We start from the raw sequence: 5,711 nt of genomic DNA, 5'->3' as shown, positions 1-5,711 counted from the left end.
GTCCAACATTCTAACCACTATACCACATTGGTTCTCAGGGTCAAGGTTTACAGTTTTTCAGGATGAAAATGCATCACGAAGGAAGATACTTTCAAATGAACCTTTTCTTGCACCCTCACCTGCCTCGTTCACAGAATTTCATAGGGGTTTAGATATTATCATCTTCCACTCATAACACTCCCATTTTTTCCCATGACTTCTTTCATTTACTCTCAGAAATAGGCTTCTCTCTCTCTCTCTCTCTCTCTCACACCCAGAGAGTTCGGCTTACTTTCTATGCCTATCTATGCCTCGTATAATGCCACCTAATTTAATGCACATTAACTGTTCTCATAGAAAATTTAAACCAGAAGGCAGTCTATTTGTTTCTCATGTTTACTTTCCTTATCTGATCAAAGAGCATTTTCTAGCATGATAGTTAAGTGTAGATAGTTCAGTCTTAAGGCTTTAAACTATGTGCCAACTTGGGCAGAAGCAATTCATATCATTTGTGAGCATATCATTGTTTTGATATTATTTTTTTTTACAATTCTGAATTTGGAAACATATTAAATTTGTTTAATTCTACAAAGATTTTTATTCAGAGGAAAAAGAGAGAATTCCAGATACTAGTTATGCATTATATGAAAAGAAAAAAGTATGCCTCTTTCCACAGTTTATAGCCATCAACCATATAATTGTCTATAACTGAGCAGGTGCTAATATTGTGAGGCTTTTTGAGTTTTTTAAAATATGCTCTCACTCTTGTAGAGGTTGGGATAATCTCCATAAGTGAAATCCAAAGTGACACTTTGGAATTAGGAAGGCGCACTGAAGGAAACATGAGTACATCTTTGTTAAGTATCTCAATATTTTTTCAAGGCTTATACAAGTGTGAATAAGCTGACTATCCCTGGCTTTCTTTTCAGGGAGAAGGAAAGTTTGCAGTTGTTTTTATGTAGTTTGAATATTTAAGAAATGGGCTTTCACTTGAAGTGCTTTAGAATGAGAATGGCTTTTATTAAAAGTATAATGAGTTATTGTTCAAGATATATTTTCTGCTTTCTTTAATAATTTTCCACTGTGAAGCAATGACATTCTGAATCTTCTGGTTTGTTAGGAAAATCTCCCACAAAGAAGGGGAAAGAAAATTTGAGAATACTGAGGTGAAACAGCTGGGCTTTATATGTTAGATTATGAGAAAATACAGTACAACGTTTATTGGGATATAACAAGGGAAATACAAATCAAATTAATGAGGTTGTTTCATGCTTCTTTTGTGACCTTTGCTGATTGATTGGTTCATGGGCAGTAATTTCATGCCAGGTGTAACTGTCTACTAAAATAGCTACTTTGTGTTCATGGTTTTAGTGACGAGATTAGTACATTAAGTCAAATTGGTAAGATTCTGAAACCACATATAACAAACCATTATATATTGTTTACATACATCTCTATAACCGTAGATTTAATTTGATGCCCCAAACCTGCTAGCAAAAATAACTGAAGAAACATGGGCCATAAAATCCTGCACATTATATTGTGCACAGTATAAAAGGTGGGTTGTGACATTGTCATTTTGGATATATTATCCAAAAGCTGCTCTTCCCTTGTTGATTGCTTCACACTATGGCTGCCTGCTTCTAGTCACAGAGGAAATGCTTGGCTTCCCCTTGCTTGCACCATTCCATGTTTTGCCAAGGCTAATGAATGGCATGTGTATGCCTTGCAGGGCACCTTCCTCCAAACTACAGATCTATTTCACTGCTGGGCTGGTAGCATTTCAGGCTGTTCCTAATTAAAAAAAACAGGGCAAATGAAGATGGAAAAACCCATTAGGTCATCCAGTTTCCACACACAGTAATGTCCAATTCAGGTTTGTTCTGCTCCTTTCCAGAGGAGGCACTACTCAGTGCTGGTCTTAAACAATTGTTCCAGAATTAAAAAACCCTTGGAAACCAGCAGTAAATTAGCTGCAGGATTACTGTACATTTTTCTAGTTATGACTATTAATTCATTGTGGCACTGTGAGATGTCTTCAGGCAAAAAGAATCTCTTCTCCTTCTTCTTCAAATTATAAAACTGGAAGACCTAAGCAATGTTCCTAAACAAACTTGATGGCATACATTTAATTTGCTACAATGGGACTTTCAATGGTAAAATGTCAAGTATTAGGCTCATGCTATTAAAGAGCAAAACAGAAGTTGATTACATGAAACCTTTCTGTATTCTCTGTAATGAATTAGCAAAGAGGAAGGAATGATTCAAATAATTCTGTATTATATCCAGATTCAGTTTCATGACTGTGTCTTATGGGGATGATCTTGGTATGAGGACATACACAGTATTTCTCCTGTTCTATTCTGGTGCTGCTTTGAATAGGCCTTCACAGATCTGATTGCCAGGGGCAACTGCATCTGTTAATGGCACTTGTCCAGACAAAGTTGCTAAGAATCACACAGATTTCCATCTCCCACTGGGTTTTTTTTTTTTTGCAAATTTCATATAATTGCAGGGGTGTCTTTTATCATGTTGACCTTTGGAACAAGCAGACTATTCCCCACATAAAGTATTCTGTTCCCTTGCTTAAGTTCTTTGGCGTGAGCTCAGGGGAACAATGGAGGTTTCTCAGTTCAGGCAGACTTTTGGAGGTACTTTTATCTGTTGCATGACTCAGAATTACAGGACACTTTCAAGTCTTCTGCATGCCAGACATGTTGTTTCTTACATCATAATAAGCAAGCAAAAGCAGTGAGGGAGATCCATGTTTCTTCTGCCTATTGGGTAGCTCAGTGCAAGATTGGAACCCTTCTCTCACTCTCCCACATCCTCTGAATGTTCCAGAAGAGTTGTGGAAGTGATGGTGGTGAGGGGATGGTAGTGACCACAAAATAAAGAATAATAGCCCAGCCAACATTTGGAGAATGCTGCAAAATTATTCTGCTTTGGAATAATTGTAATTTTGTTACAACATACACCCCTTTTGATTACTTCTCTGTAGTTCTGGTAAAATAGGACATAGTACCATGTGTCATGGAACATTTCCCTAGAATTCATAACTGGTGAAAGTCATCTTGATGACAAGCTACCAAAATGAAAGTAGAATTGTATTCCTTCAATATTCCTTTCCACAGACAGCCACTTGAGAGGGATTATTTAATTTGGAGTCCTGCACTGAGCAGGGCATTGGACCCAATGGCCCTCTGGCCTCTTCCAATCCTATTATTCTATGATTCCACTGTGTTAGTCTGTGTCTTGCAGTGTGTGTAACAAACCCCTTCATTCTGAATAGATTGTCAGTGTGACCTAGATTGTCTGTGACTCAGCACCCCTGTGGTGCTTCTGAATAGACAAAACATTTTAGATTTTATTTATGAATATGCATTTTCACTTCCATCTCTTAAACAATAATTTAGTTGGTTGAAATTGACTAGGGCTTTGGTAATTGAACTATTGAGGAAATGGAAGCAGTCTCTGAATATATTTCCAAAGGCTATCTAGACTGCTTACACCAGATACGGAATTTCTGTCAGTACTGATTCAAGCAACAATTTGTCAAGTGGGCAGCTCTTAGTAAAGTCCCACGAATATGTGAGGCACCCCCTCAGATCCTGGACCCTTCTAGCAAGTACAAAAATATTCTCACACCCTCTCAGATCATCTCACATCCAAGAAACTCTGTGCATATTCTGAAATCTAATATTCTATTTAAGCAAGTAAAAGGTAATTAAGGCATCCTGACACTGCTGTTTGTTTGCAGATTGGTTTGTGAGTAATTTGTTGCTCTTCTTGTTTCTTCCTTATTTCTTCTTCCAAACACAAAACAGTGTGGCTTCTAGATGTTTGTAGACTAGAACTTCCAGGAGTCTTAGCCAACGCCAGTTATAGTGAAGGATGATGAAGTTTATTTTATTTATTTTTCAATTTATATCCTGCCTTTTTTCTACAAAGGGCTCAAGGCAGCTTACATCATTCTTCTCCTCCATCTTATCCCCACAACAACAACCCTGTGAGGTAGGTTGGGCTGAGAGTCTGTGGATGGCCCAAAGTCACCCAGTTGGCTCCATGGCTGAGCAGGGACTAGAACCCCAATTGTTTTGAGTCCCAGTCCCATGCTCGTAACCACTACACCACACTGGCTCTAAGTTGCAGTCCAACAATATCTCAAAGGCCAAACATGGCCTGTACTTACTACCTGAGCTCTTGACTGCATTGGTTTAACATGACAGTTCTTTGGAATTTCTTACTACAATCTTTTCTATGTACAAGACTAGTAGGTGGTACAGTGAAAATCTGTCCTACGCTCTCTAAAGGAACCTTAGAAAATTGCCCTAAAGATGGTGATGCACTTAGATCTATAATAGGGAGCGTTGCTGCCACTTAGATTTCAGATAGTGTCTAAATAGACCACAGTAAGGAATAACAGTGGTAAAGCTGAATAACAGAGCATGGTAGCACACTGAATAGAAAAAGGGATTGTAAGTCTTCAGATGAAAATGCAGACAACTCACTTGAAAACAACATGTTTGTATTTCCAAGTTTTCCTGATTAGAAACATAGAAACAGAGCGAGTCTGATGGAGCTTCCCGGGCCACCTAGTCTGACCTCCAGCACCAGCCGGCTCCACTCATGACATGCCCACCATGTACACGTCCAGCCTATCCTTGAACACCCGCACCAATGGGGCCTCAATGACCTCTTGTGGAAGCCCATTCCACACCCTTGGGGTCCTGACTGTCAGGAAATGCTTCCTGGCATCCAAATGGAACCTTGGCTCCCTGAGCTTGGCTCCGTTGGAGCACGTCCTGCCTTCCTCTGCAGGGGAGAACAGGTCTCTACCCATCTCCATGTGACATCCCCTCACATACCTGTATGTCGCCAACATATCCCCTCTAAGTTTCCTCTTCTGCAGGCTGAAGAGACCCAGTTCCCTCAGTCTCACCTCATACCCCATCCCCTGCAAACCGGCCACCAACCTTGTGGCCCTACGCTGCACTGACTCTAACCTGGCTATATCCTTTCTGTAATGAGGGGCCCAAAACTGAGCACAATACTCCACTTGCGGGCGCACCAGAGTCATATAGAGTGATAGTAATACCACTCTTGATCTAGAAGTCACACTTCTGGCTATGCAACCAAGGGTGGCATTTGCCCTCTTGACCACTGCATCACACTGCTGACTCATGTTTAGCCTGCAGTCAACCAGTACCCCAAGGTCCCTTTCACAAGTGCTGCTCTCCAGCCACTTGTCACCTAACCTGTACTTATGACAGCTATTCCTATGCCCCAAGTGCAAGACCTTGCACTTACCTACATTGAACGCCATCCTGTTGTCTCCTGCCCACTTCCATAGTCTGTCCAGATCCTTTTGGATCTGGAGTACCTGCTCCTCAGTTGTGACCACTGTTCCAGTTTTAGTGTGTCTGCGAATTTGCTCAGCAGACTGTTCACCCCTTCTTCCATGTCATTAATGAAAAGATTAAACAGGATCGGCCCCGCGACAGAGCCCTGGGGGACCCTGCTTATCACTGGCTGCCATCCCGATGATTCCCCTCTAATGGTTACCTTCTGCTTTCGGTCAGTCAACCATGCCCTAATTCACCAGACAGTGCTTTGGTGTATCCCAAAACTCCTCAGTTTCTCCACCAGGATATCATGGGGCACTTTGTCAAAGGCCTTGCTGAAATCCAGGTATACCACATCCACTGCATCCCCTCCATCTAGCCATCTCG

Source organism: Varanus komodoensis, unplaced genomic scaffold, assembly GCF_004798865.1.
Source record: "Varanus komodoensis strain SLA01 unplaced genomic scaffold, ASM479886v1 scaffold1, whole genome shotgun sequence".
Classification (NCBI taxonomy): Eukaryota; Metazoa; Chordata; class Lepidosauria; order Squamata; family Varanidae; genus Varanus; species Varanus komodoensis.
The sequence above is the reverse complement of the archived record's forward strand: the minus strand, read 5'-3'. Positions refer to the sequence as shown.